The sequence below is a fragment of the Triturus cristatus genome, chromosome 8, assembly GCF_964204655.1.
Source record: "Triturus cristatus chromosome 8, aTriCri1.1, whole genome shotgun sequence".
Taxonomy (NCBI): domain Eukaryota; kingdom Metazoa; phylum Chordata; class Amphibia; order Caudata; family Salamandridae; genus Triturus; species Triturus cristatus.
Window position 1 is genome coordinate 1,411,765,735 of NC_140591.1, and position 24,844 is coordinate 1,411,790,578.

The 24,844-nt window shown below is 40.7% G+C and overlaps 1 protein-coding gene across 3 annotated transcripts in view; it reads left to right on the forward strand.

Moving 5' to 3' along the window:
• GRM5 (glutamate metabotropic receptor 5) overlaps positions 1–24,844 on the forward strand; it is a 967,034-nt gene that overhangs the window by 633,342 nt on the left and 308,848 nt on the right. The gene's annotated exons all lie outside the window — the stretch shown is intronic.

A 24,844-nucleotide genomic window follows, 5' to 3' on the forward strand; every position in this document is an offset into this window, starting at 1 on the left:
ATTTTCAAGGCAAAAACTTCATGCCTCCATGTTGAATTTTGGACTTTTCCTGTCACGACAATAATTTATGCCACAAAAAAAGCGGGTTACCATTTGTATTGGGGAAAGTTTGGAATCACTGGTTGGTAGGGATTTTCTGGATCTCTGCAGATTCCATATTGATTAGCCCATAAAATAGAAAAAAATCAACTAAACTTTGGAAACATTTTCATTTTTGTACAGCACACCTTTTCATGCCATTCTTAGACAAAAACATATGACTTTCTTGTGCAGCAGTATTTTCCCATTTCTTTTGTAAAAAAGCAAAGTTTTGATACTTTGGGTATTTCCTGGTCCCCTCCAGAGGAATCCACAAGCCCTGGGCACTTTTAGCATCCTCAACATGTTTGAACAAGCATTGGCATTGTCAATAGGTCTCGCCGTATATTGGAGTTTAGTACATAAAAAGTATTAAAGAGCAGTGAAAGTATTAAAGAGCAGTGGTAGCAAAACAGAAAACAAACCCTGACAACGTCAACAGAAAAGGAAAAAATAAATGATCTACCGTATTTTTTAATAACACACAATCCCTAATATTAGTAAAATAAAATGCTCTGTGTTTTTTTAATATTATGTTTAAGGTTGACTGTTTGGTATAGTTGTATTAATCACACCAACAGACACAGCTTTAATTGGGCTGGGTCCTGATGGTGCTCACCACTGTTAGCTTTAAAAAGCTGGTGCCGAAACAACTGCATATGCACTGCGATTTACTTCCAGCCACACCTTACATGACTCCGGCATCTCTGCCCATGTCCGCTGGCAAAACGGAACACAAACCCCAACAACGTCAACAGAAAAGGAAATTAAAAATGCTCTACCGTATTTTTTAATAACACCAGCTTTAATTGGCCCGGGTCCTGCCGGTGCTCACCATCATTAGCTCTAAAAAGTGCATATGCACTGCGATTTATTTCCAGCCACACCTTACATGACTCCATCATCTCTGCCCATGTCCGCTGGCAAAACAGAAAACAAACCCCAACAACGTCAACAGAAAAGGAAACTAAAAATGCTGTAACGTATTTTTTAATAACACCAGCTTTAATTGGCCCGGGTCCTGCCGGTGCCCACCATCGTTAGCTCTAAAAAGTGTATATGCAGTGCGATTTACTTCCAGCCACACCTTGCATGACTCCAGCATCTCTGCTCATGTCCGCTGGCAAATCGGAAAAAAAACTCCGACAACGTCAACAGTAAAAGAAACTAAAAATTCTCTAACTTATTTTTTAATAACACCAGTTTTAATTGGCCCGGGTCCTGCTGGTGCTCACCATCGTTAGCTCTAAAAAGCTGGTGCCGAAACAAGTTCATATGCTCTGCGATTTACTTCTAGCCACACCTTACATGACTCCAGCATCTCTGCCTATGTCCACTGGCAAAACAGAAAACAAACCCGACAACGTCAACAGAAAAGGAAACTAAAAATGCTTAACCGTATTTTTTAATAACATCAGCTTTAATTGGTCCGGGTCCTGCCTGTGCTCACCATCATTAGCTCTAAAAAGTGCATATGCACTGCGATTTATTTCCAGCCACACCTTACATGACTCCATCATCTCTGCCCATGTCCGCTGGCAAAACAGAAATCAAACCCCAACAACGTCAACAGAAAAGGAAACTAAAAATGCTGTAACGTATTTTTTAATAACACCAGCTTTAATTGGCCCGGGTCCTGCCGGTGCCCACCATCGTTAGCTCTAAAAAGTGTATATGCAGTGCGATTTACTTCCAGCCACACCTTGCATGACTCCAACATCTCTGCTCATGTCCGCTGGCAAATCGGAAAACAAACTCCGACAACGTCAACAGTAAAAGAAACTAAAAATTCTCTAACTTATTTTTTAATAACACCAGCTTTAATTGGCCCGGGTCCTGCTGGTGCTCACCATCGTTAGCTCTAAAAAGCTGGTGCGGAAACAGGTTCATATGCTCTGCGATTTACTTCCAGCCACACCTTACATGACTCCAGCATCTCTGCCCATGTCCGCAGGCAAAACGGAAAACAAGCACCCGACAACGTCAACAGAAAAATAAACTAAAAATGCTCTAATGTATTTTTTAATAACACCAGCTTTAATTGGCCCAGGTCTTGCCGGTGCTCACCTTCGTTAGCTCTAAAAAGCTCATGTCGAAACAAGTGCATATGCACTATGATTTACTTCCAGCCACACCTTACATGACTACAGCCTCTCTGCCCATGTCCGCTGGAAAAACAGAAAACAAACCTCGACATTGTCAACAGAAAAAGAAACAAAAAATGCTCTAACTTATTTTTTAATAGCACAAGCTTTATATGGCCCGGGTCCTGCCGGTGCTCACCATCGTTAGCTCGTAAAAGTGCATATGCACTGCAATTTACTTCCAGTCACACCTCACATGACTCCAGCATCTCTGCCCATGTCCGCTGGCAAAACAGAAAACAAACCCCAGCAATTTCAACCGAAAAGGAAACTAAAAACGCTCTACCGTATTATTCAATTAATAACACACACTGTTTATTATTAGTAAAATAAAAGGTTTTTTTCATATCTTTTTTAAGTTTGACTGTTGGAATAAAAGTCAGACTGCAGTTACCATCAGGATAATTCATAACAAATGCACTTTAAAACATAAACAAAGGCACAGCTTTTTTAGGTTGGAATTGAAGTGAAACTGCAGGTAAGATAAGGATAATTGCTAAGAGATGCATGCTGAAACAGAAACAAAGCCACAGATATTATTTAGGTCAGAATGGAAGTCCGACTGCAGTTAGAATAAGGATAATTGCTAACAGATGCAGGTCTCTGTAAACAGGGGCCATCAGACGCTAAACAGTGTGATGGCCAAACTAAATACTCACTAAGTGAAATCGCCAGAAGGAGAGAAGGGAGGGACTTTTACAACCCAACACCAATACAAAAGCTACATTTTTGAATGGCACAGCCAACAGCCAATAGAAAGCAGTTAATTTTTTAATACACATAGAATACAATACAACATGTCTTGCAGACAGCGCAAGCGCTGTCTAGGCTCGACCTAAAAAAGGGCACAAGTTTGTCCTGGATACCTCTTATGGAAAAATGTTATAAAGGCTTGAACACAAAGTGCCCAAAACATCCCAAAAAGATCTTGGCACTGGGAATGGAAAAGCTTCAGCAGCTAAGGAGTTAAGTTGATTTGTGAATGTTATTGCCTAATGTTCACTTTAAATGTGACAAGAAACAGTGCTGTATTTCCAGCTAAAAGCATCAGATGCTCATAAAGATCTTGTGACAGGCAACCATTTACCACCATGTAAGGTGGTAAAATAGCTCTGAATCAGCTTTTCGACATAGAACTCAGACGATTGAGCAAATTGCAGCATCGCATGTGGTTCCTTCCAAGAATATGGCCAATCATGTTCATATCCTCCTAAATTGGAGGCAGAAATTGCTTGTTTTTTTATGTAATTGCTCTAGTCGGACTCTGGAATCCTCTACGCAAGTTGTCAGCCAACTTTTTAAGGAAAGCTTCCCTATTTCGATCACTTGTGTGTGAAGTAGTCCACGTACTCAGATAGTGTATCTCTCTTTTCTACTGGTTGCATATGTTTTTACATTATGACTGCACTTTGAGTGACAGCCCTATCACTGTTCCACTGGCCCCAGCTTAAGTGTAGGTTTTTTTATTCACTGTGTCCTTATGATGACACCTCAAACTTCAGAATCAATTAGTCTTGGCGTGCCCCTTAAACAGGGAAATGATCAACTCTGGCCTACCTGCTTTTTAATCAATCAGCCACTGAAATATTTATACCACCTCCCTTCTTTCCTTTACTATCGTTGCACATGATTATCACTTGAGCACTTCACAGTCACTTATCACTTTTTGTTGCCTCCTAATGTTGTTCAGGTGTGATTTACATTTACTTTTGAATCATAATCCTTCCGTGGTATTTCTTGATGGACTGAGTAATTTAACAGAGATTGAATACCTACGGTCGTCAATTGACAAAATCACCCTTAACGACCCACTGTTGCTTGTTCAGATTTTATCTAAGCTAGTAAGATTGCGCTACTGCAGTTTTTCAACTGCTCAAGACAACAGTCGGACCAAAACTGTGTCACACACCATGTCTTTAATCAGCACTTCCAATGCTCACTTTTTGTGTCATGTACTCTCATGTACTGCAGAATATCCCTAAATCTAATGCACAAGTAATGGCATTGCTGCTTGCATTTTGTGCACTCATTAATTCGTTTTTTGGTCATATGTGTTCTCATATGTGAAGCTCCCCAGGTTCTTGCCACGTCCCTTTTCGTAACTACCAGGGCTAGCATAGTAAAGATGAGCTGTGGTCGGCCCAGATCTACACCCCCCGGTATGCCCAGCAGTATAAATTTAGGGTCCAATGGTATAGCCACTTCTAAGACATTGCTCAATTCCCGCAATACCTTTCCCCAGTAGGCCTGTATTTTAGTACATTCCCAGATGGTGTGATAAAAGTCTCCCTTCTCATAGCCACATCTCTGACAATTAGGTTCGCTGGCTCGGCCCATTTTGTGTGGTCTAGCCCTGGCATAATAGGCTTTGTGGAATATTTTATATTGAATGAGGCGAAGGCAGGATTTAATTGCCACCTCTCTGTGGTGCATGAGGGCTGCTTCCCAATCTATGTTTTCGAGTGTTTCTAAATTTCCTTCCCAGGTATCTCTCAGCTTGCCCAGCCTGCCTGGCATGTTATTATTCAAGGTCCGATAAGTGAGTGATACCGCCTTGGTGAGCATATGCTCCTGTAACAGACGTCCCTCCAATGGTGCATAATCTGGCAGTGGAGAGGAGGTTTAGTTCTCTGCTTGCCAGGGATGCCTAAGTTGAGCATACTTGAAAAACTGGGAGGTATGTAATGCAAAGTCTTTCTGTAGGGAGTGGAAGCTTTTGAGGTTACCCTTGTCAATGATGTTGCCTATGGTAGGGTTGTCCCAACCCCTGAAGCCTCTCAATTTCTGGATGTCTTTTAGCCAGGCACAGTGCCAAAGGGGCGTCTGCGTAGTAGGTTTTCGATCCCACCCCATTGCCTTCGTTGCTTTCCCCCACACCTCTATTGTGGCTTGGGTGGCCGGGAGAAGTCTCCCCTTGCCCCTGCCTCCATAGAAATAGTGCAGGCAGGTACGTCCCGCCATAGTGTCCCTCTTTAGTTTATAGGTGGGGTGATCCCCAGGGGCGTGTATCCAGTCATTCACTGGGTTTAGCTGTTCCGCCCAGTAGTAGGCAGCTTTGCAGTCTTATGCCATAACTGTACTGATCATGTATCCTTTCAGGCATTTTATGTGGGTAGAAGTTCAGTGGCCAGGCCTGCTACCTCTGCCACCTTCTCTAGCTCAAACGAGTTTGTTACAAAAGGCACAGCAGGAGCATAAGCAGGGACAGTTAGAGGAGAGGGAAAGAGACCAGAAGGAAAGAGAGAGGATCGGAAGAGATCAGAGAGACGGAAGATGCAGAGAGACAGAGGAGAGAAGTAAATACAATGGATGGATGGATGGATGGATGGATGGATGGAGGGATGGATGGAGGGACGGACAGCAGATGGATGGACGCATGGAAAGAGAAAGACAGAGAAGGCAGGGAGCAGGGCTGGTTTGGACACTTTTACCTTGGCTCTTTTTGGCTCAGCCTCCGGCTCTATACCTGGCTAATTCAATCTAATCAAGGAAGTGGTAGATATCCTATTATGATCCACAAAAGAAAAGGGAGGTACCCCTTTGTATTTATAGGGACGAGGTATATTAACAGACACAAAAGACAAAAGTTCCCAAGTTAAAGCGTATATGCCGAGAGAAAAAAAGGGCTACTCACTGGGCCAGATAATTCCTAAGAGTAATAAATATTATTAAGAAAATCTCTTTTTTCAGTGAGAGCCACTAACTATCTAAAAAGACCTTTAAGTAAATCTTATTTGCGGTAACACAGTACAACATGTGGTTTCAAAAACATACTATTCAGTACAATCACGGTTAAAACAACAATTTATTATACACAGAAAAATATTGTATTACATATTCAGTCGAAATACTATATGTGGCCTTCCTCCCACTATAGGTTACAATCTAATAATAAAAACGTTAAAAAAACAGTTGACGCGGTATTTCGGTGTTTAGTTCAATGTTCTCACCTTCTTCAGGACAAAGAGTTTTCATAAAATCTTAATTATGCGGTAGATTATGTTTATTCAATTACATAATCTTGTGGAGGCACCTTTTTCACCACCATTAGGGTCTCAATATAGGGTGCTCTATTAAAATGTAGTTGCTTTACTTAATATCCGTTGACGCCACCGTATTATATTTTGAGGTGGAAAAATGTTATCGATCCAAATTCCTTTATATAGGGTATTCTATTCAAATGGCAGAGCAGGCACTCTATTCCTTTTCAACCATGGCTTTTTTTTAATTTGCTTATATTATTACGTACTCCTCGTAGTACCGTATTTTAGCTCTGTGCGTATGGATGCGGCCTCCCTGCGTCAGCGGATATCCGGGATTCAGCGGATATCCGGGATTCAGTCCTACTGAATCCCAGATATCCGCTGACGCAGGGAGGCCGCATCCATACGCACAGAGCTAAAATACGGTACTACGAGGAGTAAGTAATAATATAAGCAAATTCAAAAAAAGCCACGGTTGAAAAGGAATAAAGTGCCTGCTCTGCCATTTGAATAGAATCCCCTATATAAAGGAATTTGGATCGATAACATTTTTCCACCTCAAAATATAATACGGTGGCGTCAACGGGTATTAAGTAAAGCAACTACATTTTAATAGAGCACCCTATATTGAGACCCTAATGGTGGTGAAAAAGGTGCCTCCACAAGATTATGTAATTGAATAAACATAATCTACCGCATAATTAAGATTTTATGAAAACTCTTTGTCCTGAAGAAGGTGAAAACATTGAACTAAACACCGAAACGCCGCGTCGACTGTTTTTTAACGTTTTTATTATTAGATTGTAACCTATAGTGGGAGGAAGGCCACATATAGTATTTCGACTGAATATGTAATACGATATTTTTCTGTGTATAATAAATTGTTGTTTTAACCGTGATTGTATTGAATAGTATGTTTTTGAAACCACATGTTGTACTGTGTTACCGCAAATAAGAGTTACTTAAAGGTCTTTTTAGATAGTGGCTCTCACTGAAAAAAGAGATTTTCTTAATAAGATTTATTACTCTTAGGAATTATATGGCCCAGTGAGTAGCCCTTTTTTTCTCTTTGCATATACGCTTTAACTTGGGAACTTTTGTCTTTTGTGTCTGTTAAGATATCCTATTATAACACATGGGATTCTGTAATCCATGTATTAAACCCATGTCTAATTTCTTTATCATAGGCGACTTACGACGCACCCAGTCACCTAATATAAAGAAATGATATCAGAACTCAACAAGTTATAGCTTATTCGAGTCGAGTTCTGAGGTCACAATACCTGCTGCCGGATCTAGCAGCTTAGGGGGAAGGGAAGGTCAGGTTATGGAGCATAAATAAAGCAGCTGTTTACAGAATTAAAACAAAAGGGGGCTTTTTTTCATTTGTTCCGTTTTTCTAGCTGTAAAGTGACAACCTGAAAGGAGATATTCATGCCAATGTGGTTATTTGTATTTGTTTTCACTACTTTGGCAATAATAGAAACATTAGAATCTTTCTGCATGCTTCTACACATTCCCAGCTACTGCACTTTCCTTTTTAAAACTGACTTGTATTAAACTGTTTCTAATATCTTCATGTGACGAAACATTTCACAGCTTTTTTGATGTGGTTAATTTTACACTAGACATTCTATATTTATTCTTCATGTTTACAAACATGTTTCTCTCTTTTAAACAAAAGAACTACCTACCAAGCATGTAGATGATCTGTTGGAAAGGTGGTGGTGTGGCTTATAAGGGATTAAGTACCCTCTGCCGTACATGATAAGGATATTGCAAGACACATTAGAGTTCCATAACCTAATTAAGGAACTCGCCCTTCGCCTCATTCCACTATATGGTCATGGAACTCGTCGGTGACCTGCAATATCCTTCTAAAGTTCTATTTTTTACATGCAGACTAAGGTTCCCTTAAGGGATTTGTAAGGCACAGCTAATCCACAAGAAGGTTCCAGATGCTGATGGAAGTGACAAAGGCCTAGTATTCAAGTGCTCGGCTGAGCCATAGGAGTATCCCTGTGATTGGAAGATATGCAGGAAAAGGACTTATACACCCATTGTGACTCGGCTAATGCAGTAGTACTGTTCACAGTGTTGAGTGGGTTATGAAAGCAGTAAACAGTTACTTTTAAAAGGTTACTTTCCCTAAATATTTATTTAAAACCTCACTTTACCATTAGATTCGATGTTTCATAAATATAAAAAACAGTGGTTATTTTTTTTTTCAGCACGAGATAGCAGAATAAATATCTTAATCCTGACTCCGTTTTCTCATAGGACAGCCAGAGCCTTCGACAGTGACAAGAGCTTTTGGGGCCTTGTCACTGTAGGAATAGGGTAACATTACATTTCTACATGTCACACATTTAAATACCTTGCACCTTACGTTAGTGGGCTACATGACATACTTAGGGGTGACTTAATAATATTTAAAAGGGAGAGTTCCTTGTCAAAAATTCTTATTTTCAAAGTTTGAACTGCAGGTTTAAATTCAGCAGTCAGACTAGAATGGTATGTCTACAGCCATGTTTTTCTTGTAACACTAGATGATGGCACAATAATCCTTGCAGTCTACAGGTGATATTTAACTTTCTGTGCCATAGTATACTGTATTCTATGGCCTTATGGAAAAGTTAAATAAGTCAAGTAGGGTGTAACGAATTGAACTATATTTTAGGGGTCAGAACCCATGCACTGGGGCCTGAACAGCAAAGAGTCAAAACACCAGCAGCATCAATCCCAAAAAATGGTTGGGGCCACAAATAATGAAGCAGTTTTCCACAAATGTGCAATCCATAAGTAATTTGCACACACAACCACTGTATAGTTACCAACACCTCAAAGGAGATGGTAGTTGATTCACAAGCGGGATTCATGTTGGCATGCTCATGGGGGGGGGGGCAGTGTTCTCTGGGATCACTACCAACTCCCCTGGTGTTTTTCAAAATGAAAAAACAATGTAATGTTACAACAGAACCAGTTCCTTTAAGGGACATGGGCTGCTTTAAAAAATGTTTTCCATTTGGATATGTGAACGCAGAGATATTGGTCCGCTGTCCCTTGCAGGGCACCATTCTTGTGTCAAGCAAATCACAAGGGGTTTGAAATTGCAATCTGCCTATTAAATATTTAATAGACAGGTTATTCTGCAACCCTCTGTGAATGGTGACTTTACAAGTCGATCTGATAGAACATAGGTCAGTCCGCAAAATCAGATACTGGTCCTAAAAAATCAATGCACAATAATATGCAACCAGTGCTGAAATGGAAAAACAGAAGTGCAGGTGCAGTACCTGCTTCTTTCCGAGAAGTGCCTGTACTCTCCAATTAAAAGTATTACGTCTCTCTTGAGAAGTGCCAATACTTTTCCTCTCAAAATAAAAAAGGGCCGGTACGCAGTACCGGGCAGTACCGGCCCATTTAAAGCACTGTATGCAACCACTTTTTGCAACCTTTATCTTTGTACATCTGAACCTTTTTATGTAGCTACAAAACACAGCTTATCTTTCTGGTGAAGAGGAACCCTCCAGTTCTGTGACTTCACAAACGTTCTCTGCTTGGACTAGTAGTTGCAGCAAAACGCCGCGTATCGCCATTTCCCGACGGGCCCTTGATGTATTCTGCCTTCTTTAGTCACTTATTTCTAGCTCGTTTTCTGTGCTGTTCCCAAGAGCCACACTGGATAGGACTGGGCTTAAATAAAATCCGCCTTTGTCTCCCACTGCACTCTTGAGTTCAAAGTATTACCCTTATCTAATGCATCGCCTTCGTTATGTGAACCCTTCGGCCTGAATTCATCTTCCAAATAGACTGGAGCTGATCCCAGGCCTAATGCACTGCTTCCGGATGTTAACCTCGCGCCCTGGCAGTGAGCGCTTCTTTCATCCTCCACAGTGCACCTTTAGAAGCAACCGCAGCTGTTAACCTTTCCCACCTCTTCAAGCAAAACAAATTGTAGTGTTTGTACTACTTCTGGCATGAATTTACCATGGTGCACACATTTTCCCATTAAAGCCCTAAAAGACATAAAACAAATTCATGCTGACTATTTTTATAATTAAAGAGTGGTAGGAACCTACTCAGAGTAGCAAGCATACACTATTCCTTGTATATAAGGTCCTACAATGGTTGTAGGAAACTCTCTCTAATTTTCCTGCATTTGCTGATTGGATGCCCCAAAACTCGCGCATAATGTTCTTGTGAAACTACTCCACGTGCTTGGTTTTGCACAACAGATCTGCTAAAGAAAACAACCATAAGCATGTATGCGCCTCCTAGTACCATCCAGAGGCATGACAATTTACTGATGTAGCATCCTTAAAACAGACTTATTACAGGGCTGAGGGACCACATTCTAATTACACACCACAGTGGTGGTAGCAAAAATTATCCGTGAAAAAGTTAACTTAATGATTTCATTTTTTTAAAGATGGTGAGATTTGAAAAAATACTTTAAGAAAGAATTTAGCACGGCCTATAAATATGGACTGTAAGGAGGGCAAATGAACAAGTCTGTACCAAAGTTAAAATACAATAAGGGATGTGAAGTTATTACAAATAAGAAACTCAGAAGGCAATATTATTTCCATTTTATTGTGTGCGTAAACCAGAAACGTAAGAAACAAGCAAGAAGAACAATGTACCGGGTTCACAAAACAGGCGTAAGTTATGATGTACATAACTTATACTGGCATGATTGTAATTTACACCTGTTTGCGTATTTCACAAAACGTTCTCACTTTGCATTTCCAAACTTTAGGTACCTAGAAGTCATCAGGTCTAAGTGAATATAATTCATGACAAAATTGGCCTGGACTTACCCAGAGGTGTCTTGAAGCTAGGACAATGTCAGTAAGCCAGGTTTGTAATATTTCTTGCTTGTTGCTCTTGGCGAATAAAAGTAATTATTTCTTGGTGGGGTTGAACTTCAGGCATTGGTCATCCAGGTCTGTATGAGGTGCTGACAGAGTTTGAGGCATTGCATATCTCACGGGGTAGACACTTTCAAGTAGCACTATTTTCTATTGCTACATTGGTTCATTTTGATGCTGTTATCTGTGAGTAATGCTCCAGGGAGCTTCATTTAGAGTATGAGGATGGCGCTGCAGCATGGAGTTCTGCTGAGCTACAAAGGTGATAGGAATCATTTGGGACTTTGAGGTGCCCACATAAATAAACTGTTTGCAAAGGTAGGAGAATAACCAGTGAAGGACTTTGCCAGTGAATCCCCTTCAAGACTCGAGGGTGTGGGTGAGGGTGAGTTAGTCATCTGTGTCAAAGGCAGCTGAAAGGTCCTGCAATATCTGGAGGCAAGGGACATCTTCATCAGTGGTTAAGAGGGTGTCATCTGTGATTTGTAAGGTTGCAGTCTATGTGCTGCAGCGTGATCTGAAAACAGATTCATAGTTTTGCAAGAGATGGTTAGCAGTGATGTCCTCTTGGTGTTGAGTATAGACTGCTTTTTCGTTGATCCTGCTGATGCGGGGAATGGAGTGATGGGCTGACAGTTGGAGAGATCACCTGGGCCTAGTGTAGGTTTCATTTGAAATGGGACAATGTGGCCAGCCTTAAGAGCTTCTGGAAATATGCCTTGAATGAGGGTGTCATTGTCAATGGTCAGTAGGGGTGAGAGAGCTTCTCCACGAGAGCTTTGATGAAGGACAAGAGTAAGACATCATATTAATAGAAAGTGACTTTGAGGGACTTGCGCATGCCAGCAAGATGTGTGAGAGAGATCGTGTTGAAGGTTGACCATTGCAGGATTCTACAAGAAGGAATCGGTGTACGAAGAAAAGAAGCACATTTAGTGTTGGTAATGTGCTGTCAGTTTTTCTGTATTTTGTCAACAAGAGTTCAATTACATTGCACTTGCCTGTGAAGAGAGAGGTAGGAGGGTCAGGTAGGGTATTGGTGTTGTGTTTGAATATCTTAAAGACTGTTCTGCTTCTTTTGTTTGATTTATTGACAGTATTGGAGGGACTTCAGCAACATGAGGTCTTCAAGGGCTGAGTTTTTCTTTCATTTTTGTTCCTGTACGCAGATGGAATGTTTATTGTCAATGAGGACTTTAGAGTACCAAGGTGCTGAAGGTCTTGGCTTGACCTTGCATACTTTAGTTGGAGAATTAATGTTTAGGTAGTTTACAAAAAAAAAGTGATGGTCATGTTGAAGGAAGTGGTCATTGAACGTGGTGCTGGCAAGGTGAGAGATAAGTTCACACATTAGTTTGAAGATCAAGAAGTCTTTGTAGGATCTGAAGATTTGGTCTTCTCTTTGGTTGACCTTGTTTTGTTAGTATGGTGCTAAGCAGGGAAATAGGGATGGCGATGTGGTTGGTCCAGTCCAACAGTGTTGGTAATTTGCATTGGATTGTTGGTAATTTCGAGAAGAAGAGGTGGAGTATGTGATGATTAGAGTCTGTTGGTTGGGTGACGTGCTGTACTGTATTGTCTCAATAAGGTTGAGGATGGTGTCACTTGTTATTGAGGATGTGGTGATTAGAGTTTGTTAGTTGGGTAATGTGCTGTACTATATTAAGTGTGTCAGTAAGGTTGAGGAGGGTGTCTCTTGTTATTTTAGAGTATATGTTGTCTGGGTGGTTGAACACACCGTGAGGCTTGTGTGGATGTGTCAGATGGATGAGTTGGCAAAGAGATATGAGAATTCATCAATGACGTGCATGTTTTGCGTGAGATGCCTGCAAATGAGATTGAAGGTGGTGGTCTGGGTTGCATAGAGACCGAAGTAGCATGTAACGGAGCTCCATGGGGAGAATGCCATTTGCTTATCCATGGTGCAGGGTCAGGATGATTTACGAATGGCAGCAAGGCCTCCACCTTTCTATGGTCCATGCAATGAATGCTGTAGCCTGTGTGAAGGAGGACATGTAGGATGTGCAGGATGTAGGGGTGAGCCATGTTGTTGCATTTAGGAGTGTGTCAAACATGTGATAGTTGAAGTCTGTGATGTCTGGCATGATGTGAAGCATAACTCCATGTGCTAAATACTTCTGCAGAACTCGCGCCATGAACGTACATGTTAAGTTTGCATATAACCATCTTGTCGCCACACTTATGATGGCGTTTCCTTTCAATGTATAGAGATGACCGCTGGGCCAGCAGGAATCTGTAAACTTGGGTCCAAATGCTAAATCTGGCCCTTAGCCTACAAACCTGCCTATAGTAAATTCCTCTACACAGCAAGGCACATTCCCTACTGCTTTAATAACTGTCTTGTCTCACCAATTCTGAAAACAACATCTCTGAATGACTCTGTTTTTAGCTATTTTTGCTCTTAAGTAGTTTTATAACTACACACCAATATCTGTCATCACCTCCTTCTCTAATCACACCAATTTGTCTTCTTTCTTGTATGAAGCCCAGATATGTACACTGTCCTTGCTGTCGAGAACACTGCTCACATCCTTGGCAATGGAGATCCCTGCTTCGTGCTTGATTTAATGGCAGTCATCAACCCACTGATCGCCATACTATGCACTCCATCATCCCCAAATACATTTACATTAATTATTCTACCTTATATTGATTTGCTTCAGTCAGGAAAACAGCACAATGTTCAGATGGAAATAATAAGGTCATCTATACTCATCAGTCTCATTCAGACTGCCCGATGTTCCATTCAAAGTTTTATGAGCTTGAACATATACATCAAACCTCCTGGGCTCTGGCCAGACTCCCAAGTACTATCAGTAATTATGTGACAGTAAACTGCACTTCAAATTGTTGTTGGCAAAATACATACTATAACTTAGAATTTGCCACAAACTTGGCTGCCTTTCTGCTGGGTTTGCAGTATAGAATACCAGATACATACACATATCTGCATTTAAACGAATTCAATACTAGATGTCAGGGGTCTACCTTGAGCTGTTTACAAACACAACCAAATTTGCTGAATGCACTAAAGGCTATCCAAATTGACAAGTATAATCTTGGTTTGCTGCCATGCCAAAGGAAGCTTTCTTCCCTGTACAAAATCACTGTCACTTTGTCAAAACACACATTACCAAAATATGTCCATTTGGGTAAGGGTTTTTTTTAGACGTAAAGTGTGCACACATTTAAGTGCTCAAAATAAGGTGGTAGACATACAACTTGCATATGTCTAATCAGGCCTTATTTTTATTTCATTTATTTCATAGTATCATATACTACATCTGAAGCAAGTGGTATGAACACTCTTCATGAGAAGAAAAAAAACAACATAGTCATTTTTTAAAATATGTGGTGTAATCTTCAGGTAAGATGTATGTAATAACGAGCAGTTCATGGATAGGAGTCACTAAAGCTGTTAATGTGGAAAACAATTAATTTATACATTTTCAGATTTGGCAAGGTACTGCCAAATCTGCACAATCGAGGTAAGCTGTAAAAAATGTGTTAGTTTAAGTATCTATTTAAGTTTTTAATCCCTCCCTGAAAGACAGGAGTTGGACAGAGTTGTCAACAGTGCTGCTTTACAGTGGGATACGTTCAAAAGTCCTAGCCCTAGTAATAACTCTGCTCAACATCATCAAAAGGAAGTTTGGGGAGCAGATAGCATTAGCTGCACTGTACATATATGAGGGTAACGCGTTTTTAATCTGCTCCAAGTGGTGAAGAGATTTGGGGAAGCTGTACTTTATTCCCTCCAATTACAGCTGAATATAAACATTTCAAAACTATGTCAAACCCTATTTTGTGGTCAGGCTGATGTGGGGGTTCAAGGAATGAATGGATCAGCAGCAAATGCTACAGGTGAAAGCAAAGGGTTACCTGCATTGAAACACAGTATGGTATTGTTGACTAAGGATAATGAAAATAATTATTCTTGGGTAGCTGGCAATTTGTTATGTTGCTCTAGAACATCTGTGGACACAACATGGAATGTGTTAGTGGATTGAGGCTTACTATTATGTGGCCCAGCATATGGGGGCTTATGGTCTGTGCAACTACCCATTCTCTGGTTGAAAGCAGTTCTGGACATGATGTACACCCATCCATCTGCAAACAAATCCCATAGTTTACTTCTTTGCTTAGGAAAGAGTTTACTTCAGTACTTAGGAAAGATGCTTTTGCAGAGTTGAACAAGTGACAATGGACCTACACACTCTCAGAAAGCTGTCAATATATTGATGCATCCCCAGAACACTTTGACAATTTCCTTTCATTATGATCATTTCATAAGATACCAGATCATTGTAATTGATCCTTATTTTTAAAAGGCATGCGATTCAAACAAAAATGGATGTCCTTTTAATTTTGCTGGATGACCAACAAACCACATGTTGGATATACGGTTACCAGGTACCTAGAATGAGTGAGGTCTTTGTGATTGAAATTATTGACTATGTCATTCTTTAATGAATGTAGTAAATATTATTAATCATTGTAGCGATGTTTGTTTTTTAAATTTAGTAAAAAAGGAAACGTTTCCAGAAAGTCTCAGTGAATTGAATGCATATCATTGCAAAATGCGGGAAATTGGCAAGCCATAATACCAGTTATTTACAATACATAGAAACAGACAGCGAAAGCCAAAAGTATCATTCTTATTAACATGTAACAGGGATTATTACAGATTATATAAAATGAGTTTTATTTATAAAATGCCCATGCCATTTTTTATAGCTGTAAAAGGCCACTACCTTCTGCTGGATATCAATTGTTATTAATTGAGAATTAAAAAAAGTTATTTGTAGTGCATAACTTCATTTAAATAGAATAATTTTTTTAATAAATTTACTAGTTTTGTGAAGTGATTGTTTGACTTGAATTTACATTCTGAATGAAAGTCTTTCATTGATTGAACTGTCTTAAGAATTGATTGGATGGATATAGATAATCAGTAAAATGACAGATATTGATTTTCTGAAAGTTCCAGGTAGTGTTAAATAATATATCATCCTCATTTTAGATAGTCATCTGTATTAGCCATAACGGCTATAAGTGTGGCAGTGTGTCTATTTTTTTGTTCATATTGGTTTTGATGAATACAAAGAGGTCAAACAATATAGTATTCTTATGGGCCTCTATCAAAATCACTAGAGGAGCAGATTTGTCCACCTTAACATAGTGCCGAATTTTAAAGTGGAATTTTGTACAGTATACAAAAATCAGGCAAACACATTCTCATTCAGCAAAGTTTTAATGTTAGGGACTGCTCTCCCCTGCGCAGCTCCACCGCTAAGGGCCTACCTTGAAGCTTCAGCCCGAGTTCCTCTCAGTTAGGTGTTTGAGGCCCTCCTCCATCCGCAGGCTCCTGCCTGCACCTCATTCCTGGTGGTCTAGTAGAAGAGTACCCTGCTCTTCTGCTTTTCCGCTCTGTTCTGTGCCCTCTTTGCCTCGCTCTTTCATTTTTTGCCTCTCTTCTCCTAGCCTCTCTCCTTTTCATTTTGCCTCTTTCTTCGCTGCCTCTTTTCCTTTCTCTGTCTGCCTCTTTGCCCCTTTTTTTGCCTCTTTTTCTCTGTTTGTCTCTTTTCTTTTTGCCCCCTTTTCTCTGTTTGCCACCTTTCCTCTCTTGCCAGCCTCGCTCCCTCTTCCCCCGCTCCCCGCCACTGGTGGCCCTCTGTCCTCGGAAACCCACCCACCCCGACAGACCATGCACGTAACCTCAGCATCATACTGGACTCATCGCTAACAGTGAATCACCAGATCAACGCTGTCTCCTCCACATGCTTCAACACTCTCCGCATACTATGAAAAACATTCAAATGGATACCCGCTGACTCCAGGAAAACGGTCACTCACACCCTCATCACCAGCAGATTTGACTACGGCAACGCCCTCTACACCAGAATCAACAAGAAACTCCTCCACAAACTCCAGACCATCCAGAACGCTGCAGCCAGACTGATCCTCGACATTCCAAGGCACATTCATATTACCCACCATCTCTGTGACCTCCACTGGCTCCCCATCGAAAGAAGGATAACTTTCAAACTGCTCACGCACACATTTAAGGCCCTCCACAACACCGGACCTCAATACCTCAACAACCGCCTCTCCCTCCACGTCACCCAGGAGAAACCTACGAATTATCTGACCTCTCCCTAGCCACCTTCCCACGCTTCTACAGGAACAAAGCGGGTGGAAGATCCTTCTCCTACTTTCCATCCAAGACATGAAGCGAGCCCCCCCCCTCCACCTCAGGCGAAGCCCGCCACTGGACCAATTCAAGTGAGACGTCAAGACCAGGCCCTTCGAATGACCCCAACACAGCTGCTCCCCCCAGCGCCTAAAGACCCTAACAGGTGAGTAGCACACTTTACAAAACTCTGATTGATTGTGGAAGATGAAGACTACATGTTAGCCAAAGAGTTATTTCATTTGTTGGATTCGCTCTGCTTTGTCCAGCAAACTGTTGCCCATATTTTTACTGTGGTCCTACTAGTCAGACATGTAAGAAATTTCAAAGCCACAATTGCTGAGGATTTACATTACACTTTTCCACACCAAACATTCATTTGGGTTTTAGATCCAGTTTTTCAGATCGGTTACATAGCTTTTAGGCACAATCTAAACCAAATGTTGATGCTAGCTCATGGAAAACCTAAAACAACTTATTCTAGTAGCCATCAAAATCTATGTTTTTTCAGCAAACATTTACAACTAAAACAAACATCCAATGTCATTGTCACAGGCTTATTGACAGGGTGGATTCCACTACCCAAGAACCTTTAGACGCTTATAGAGTGCTAACAAACTAACTAACGAGTGAAATACCTAGCTTCCTAATAGTTTTGTGGCAAGCTTATCACATACTTTCATGAAAAGATCATATATTTAAACACCAACATTGAAAATACGTTTTGGTATGTTATCTTCCAAATAGTAGGCAAGCTATACCCTCCAGTTTGAGAAATGTGTGTGTCCTGCTGTTGTGGTCAAAACTATAGAATCTCTATCCCAATATATTACTAAGTTGATCACAGTGGCGTAGCAAGGGGCGGCTCCCCCGCTCTCATATGCGTTTGCCGCAGGGGTGGCAAACGCAGAACTTATATTCAGCACCACCTCCCCGCTCTTCAGCGCGGCCGCGGGTGGCAAAGGCAGGGACCGCCAAGGGCGGCAGAATTCCTAGCTACGCCACTGGTTGATCAATGTTTTTGTTTTTACAAAAAGGCCTTGATCCTGCTCCCCTAACGAATGCTACAGTGCTACCTTATGTAAAAAATAAAAAAAAAACAACAACAACCAAAACCCCAGTCAGCCTGTGATTTGCAGGCTTAACACTTCACTCGTACATTCATAACTGAATCTCTACTTACTGGGCTACTTCAGCATTATTTGGGGAAAATGTGTGATATTTTTGCATTTTCAATCTGGTTTCCGAAACAGCTGTTTCGATTATTCTTGAGGTTTTATTATCACTGTGAGACAGGGCAAACTCATCTGCTCCAATTTTATTAGATCTCTCTCTCTCTGTAGAATGTAATACTGTGTACCGGGGGCTGCTTTGAGCATCTTGCTTTGGAGAAACAAATGTGAATAAATGGCAGATGTCTGGACTGAATGTATTCCTTTATCACAGGCCATACCCAGATTGCTATACTATGCAAGTTTAGTGCAACCCCCTGCAGTTTAGGCTTTGAGAATCCCGAGGGATCTACCCTCCAGACCCAAGGGCTGATTTATTGTTTTTTCACACAGCCCAACGCAGCAAGCCACCTTGCTGCACTGTGTGAAAGGACAGGGCCAGGAATGCGCTGTATTTAACACACTCTTTACTCGCTCTTGTGCACTTTTGGCTGCCTAGCGCCAACGCAGGCAGCCTTGTGTCATGGTGCAAGAGTGACTGTGTTGTAGGCAGGACTGTTTTTGTGCAGGAAGGCACACCTTCCAGCTCAAAAATAACCCTAAGTGGCAAATGCAGCACATGTAAAAAGAGGAAACATTGAGGAGAAATAGAGCTATTTCTTGTTGTTGCGCCTCACCTAGGGAGTTGTAGCATTTCGACATATTCCCAGGTCTACCACTCATAGTACCACTCTGCAGGTTGATTAAGGGTGTCTCATTACAATATGAAGGATCTCCAGACAGTACAAAATTGTGGAATCGGGATTGAGCTCGTTGTATAAACATTTGACACCACCTTGTCGGTGTACAGCCAGTCTAAAGGCTGGCTAATCAGATGGCCCTGGTTACTTGAAATTTGTTTTTAATTTAAAGAAGCAAGACAATTGCGTTCTGCAGGTGACCCTGGTGCTAGACGGCAGTGTGCTAAATTTGGGGGTGCCTTCTCACTATTGCAGGCACGGAGCTCTGGATTTTTTTGCTCTGTACCTCTGCCACTTGATTATTTTCCTTTTCTTTAACCCAAAGCTGAAAACACATCTTCGGCGGTGGTACTAAATGGATTATATGGCACCATAATTAATGTAGGGTTTCGCCTAATCCTATTTGTGTTTTGGAACTGTACCATGCAGCTCGATGCATCTAGTAGTGTGTGCGATGCGAAATAAATAAATGCAAATAAATGTTAATGAGACATTGGCAAGAGCTGAGAAGGAAATAAAAAACCCAATGGAATATTAAGCATTTATTTTCTGCACGTACATAGTACGAATTACAAATAACAACATGCAACAGGGTAGCGGGACCATTTTCGCAAATTAATACTGTTACTCCATAAACCTGAATGATGTTAATTTTTAATACAATGAAATCACTTATGTATGCACAATTAGTTTGCAGTTAATTTAGTCCATAAATATTTCGTTATGGGATTGGGTATTGCCATACAGTCTAATTGTTCAATTTTGTTTTTAACTGTTAATTACAGTATTGGCCAAGGGAGATGCACGGTAATTGGCATACTACGCCTGTTGTTTAATTAAAATAGAAATATCGGTATAGAAAAGATGGAGCAATGCTTTGAAATTCACAGGAGACAAAAATGTGGCATGGAATGAACTCACCTGGCCATATTGCTTTTAGATGTCGCGATGCAACAAATCATCTTAATGGCACATAAGGTGTAGGCAGTAATTTTAACAATAATAAAGCAGACTGAAAAAGAATGCATACAAAAGGACATTTATTCAACCAGTTTATTTAGAAATCTGTTTATTAGAGTTTAGATGATGACATATGTCATACCACGAAGCAGGATAATGTACAGTTACAATTGGTGTACACGAGAATGCACATGCTAATACAACGTTGACTGTAATAATGGGGAGCAACTCTTATTCCATGTCCATACTGAAGGCCCCAACGGCCATGGTCACATTTGTTAAATCGCTATGTATCTCGGGATCACCCCCCATGTGGAGAACTATCATGTGGAGGCATTACATCTGCATTTACAGTCCCACAGTTGTCCATCATAAACAGAAAACCAATTTTTTTTATGAAGAACAAAACTACGCAGTCGGGAGACTAACACCCCTGCAGATGTTAATCACACTTTCATGTTATTTTTTACCAGCTGTAAAAAAAAGTCAACTAAATTCACATTTGTAATGAGAAATTGAAGATTTGTCATCACTTAGATTGAAAATTGTCTGACTGGATGAATGGGTTTGTCACATAGATGCAGTCGCAGCCGGTACAGGTAAAAGCAGTCGGGCGGGGTGGGGGAAGAGGACAGACAACGCAATATGAAAAATAAAATAATAATAAAACCACTTACCTTGCGGTGAGTGCAAGGTAAGTGGTTTTATTAATTTTTTTATTTTATTTTCCCTATCTGGTCATCTGTCGAATTCCTCCTGCCCTGCCCCACCACCTCACCGCTCTTACCTGTACCGGCCGTGCCTGCATAGATAGGATGCTTATTGAGTTAACTGCTCACATCTAATGTCCTCTGCATGTCACAAGTTGATGTCTAGTCATAAGACGACTTTTTGGCCATCCTTCTGAGGCAGATGAATTTATTATCAATACAGTATGTAGAGTTAACATACGATAATTAGAGGGCTTAGAAATTATAAAAACTGCCGTTTGGGTTGTTATATTAAAATCTATTTTATAAGTAGTATTACTGTTCTCGTTACACAGTTCATCAACATGTTTATCCTTGAATTCTTACGGTCTCAATCACACATTTTTACCTGCATATAAGTGGGAATTACACAAGGAAAGATTCATAACTTCCACATGTGTAACTACGTGGAGAGTCATAATGCCAGTTAGACAAATGGAGCAGTAAATTTAGGTGTCCAGATGTAGAACAAAGTAATGAGAATTTCCGCAGGAGGAAGTGTCATCTTGTCAGGTAATAGTGGATTTTCTCTGGGGAGTGTAAAAGGTTTAGTAACAGAACAGTAACATAAAATAGTTGACCACCCACACAGCCAAAAACATGTGGTGATCACAAAACATCTGTAGCACATTTTCCATAATGATATGCACTTCTAAGTTTACCTCTGAATAATAAACATCTAAGTGCTGCAGATGGCGTGAAAAAGTGCATCATTAGACCATATTTTCACAGGGTAGTTGTCTTCAGGGTATACATCTTATAGAAGATCATTTCAATGAAGCACAATAAAGAACACAAATAATATCAACATATTAGTGAAATTTCACTCTTTCCTAATCCTACAGATTAGGTAGATTGGCAATGTGGAGAAGAGCAAACAAATTGCAATGGCAAGTCTCTACGGCTCAGTGGAGTGGTCCCGGTGGGCTCATCACCCCACAACAGACTCTTTCACAAGGACAGAGTAAGAACAACCCTTTGCAAAGGGAACTTCAGCCGAGCTGACAGTCCCGATTTCCATGGATTTCCTCACAAATAGATAGGAAGAGCGATCCCAGGTGAAGCAAATGCCAACAGCGTTCAATAGTCTAGTGCCCTGCTAGTCTTGAGGCGATGGGCTTACTGTAGCTCATCCCATAACAAATAGGGCCATCCATCTCGGAGTGCCGAAGTGGTCATGTTTGCTCTTTCCTCAGTAAAAGATGTCTAGTTTGTGTTCCGCCCGAAGAATCTCTTTCTGTTATCAGCAGCCATATTGTAATTACCTTTCCACCATACTCAATAGAACTATTTTAGAGTGGCAGCCATATTAGACTGATATTCTCTACTGCTTTTGGTGGGAATTTGTTATACAGCTTGCTGTTAAGCATGATTACACATTTGTCCTTGATGCTCATTACTTCTTAAATGTTTATAATGAGACCCAAATCTCCTTTGCATCAAAGTTAGAACTATACAGATTGCAGATTTGTATATATCCACTTCATGCATGAAAATCTATTTGGTGACTCTGAATCTCCTAAAACACTTGAACCTTGAACCTTTTAATGTGTGAACCAAACAAATATCCATTCCCAGCAACAAATCTTATGCATCTTAAAACCCTGCAGATATATCTCTGCCCACAGCAAGCACTTAACTCAGAAGAGCGAAGAGAAAGATCCTTCCACCACTTGAAATAGGGTATTGTGGTTATTCTTTGGCCCAGTGCAACCTCTCAACTCAGATTCCATCTGCTTTCCCCAGTTGAAATACATCTACCCCAGAGGTGTGCTGAGTTTGAGATCATCTCTAATGTGTCAACCACCACAGATAAATGTTTTCTTTTCAAAGGATTTTCCAATGTATTCTTCAATTCTCCCACAATCTTATACTCTCAGCTGTTCCAAGCTTGCTACATAAAACTTCAAACACAAGATTATGCGAGAATTCCCAAAGAATATATAGTGGCAGGTAGGTATCACCGTGGCAGAAAAGGCTCCCTTAAAACAGACTCCTTCTTCTCCCATAGTCCCTGAAAATGGTAGAAGACCCTAACTATCTCCAAAGCAAAATATTTATCCTATGTAAAGAAATTTTCAACTATTCCATCCATACAGTAATTTGTGAATCTCCTTCCTTAACAATGAAAGATAATGATACAAACATCTAACGACAGTCATACACAGTTCCACAACAAATTCCACACTTTACTCCAAGTTAAATCAGACCTCTTCTCTGATCATTCACACCCTCCACCCCCACAGTTCAACCATCCCTCCATCATTGCCTCACTTTCAATGCACTTTCCTAACTGAGCCAGCTTACTTCTCACACTCCAAATACACCACAGTTGTGCCTCAAACTCCCCCACCGCTTCTCATAACCTCATCTTAAGGTACATCTTCAACCACTCTTTCATACTTTTCAAAGTCTCCTTCTGGAGGGCATGCATTCACCCATCTACAGAATCATTATTATCTGTTGACAACCTCAGCGTTATACTTGTCCCAGGGAGAAATGACACTGGATAACACTCAGCTCCCTCAGTTACCTTGACAGCTCATCCTACTCCCACTCTAGTCCTTGGCATGCAAGCCAAAGTCAACTCTTGGCTTTCTGCTGCATTAGACGTGATCAACCACACCCCTCTCTTGAAAATCATGGAACTGTGTTTGGGAATATGGGGCTCTGATACCCCAGCAGGACTAGTTGGAGCTGTACAAAACTACAAATAAAATAAATAAAATGTTTTTCTCAGAAATGTAAGTGAATACTCCATATTCCATACACAGGTTGTAAATCATACAGGTAACTCTGCTGGAAATGTTGGGCTCATACTAGACAATCGTAAATCTATGCAAACCTTTGGTACCTACAAGAGCTAATTTGCAAATAAAGCCTCAAATAATCATCAAGCAAAAAGGACCAAATATCCTTCAGTCAATAGTCAGTTAATACCCATGCTTTGCCTCTATGCTCTGGCTGGGATGAACTATGGTCTAATAGCTACATTCCTGACTTTGGATCAATAAGAGTTGAGTTCTAATTCCAACTTCCCCACTTGACCACACTGTGAAATCTGGGACAAACCACTTCATATCCCTGTGCCACCGCTCCTATCTTTTCGTAAACTTGAATGAATAGAAGCAGTCACAAAGCATATACAAAGCCTCATGTATAACATTTCAATTGATTAAATATGTACGGTTTCAATGCCAAGCATATCATTCTCAAGTAGACATTTGGTAAGTCTTAGCTGGTCTGGTGGCCTCAAAGATGTTTGTTTAGTTAGACTCAGGAAGCTTTACTAAGTGATCAATTGCATCAACTTTGGGCTCTCCCTTCCTAATTCTATGAACCAGGCTAGACAGCTGCATGAAAGAGGTTGTGCAGCAGACTTCATTAAATGTCTTAGAATCTTTAGAATATCCTGTGGAAAAGATACAAGGATAGTACGGTGGTCGAAAATGGGGATCCAGAAGTGTTACAGGGTGAAATACATTAGAAGTAATTTTGGGCCAGATGCACGACCATTGGAAATTGTGAGTCGCAAATTGTGAGGCGCTAAATCCAATGTACAACAGTGTCAGAGAAGGGTGGTAAACAGAACAGTGTTTGAGATGGGTGGTAAACTGCGACTGTTTTGCGACCGCAATTGTGGTCGCAAAAGGGTCATACATACCTAAAGGACTCGCTATTAGGAAGGGACGCCCTCGGAACGCCCCTTCCTAATAGCGACTCGCTATTCCTATTTTGCAAGTCGCAAATAATTTGCAACTCACAAAATAGGAATAGTACATGGCCAACTCGTTTTTTACAGTTGCAAAAGGGTCTGAAACCCCTCTGCAACCGCAAACAACGGTCATACATTAGGCCCTTTGTAACTGTTTCTCTGGATATGTCAAAGTTGTCTCAGAATTAGGACCGAAAATTGAAAACAGTCAATAT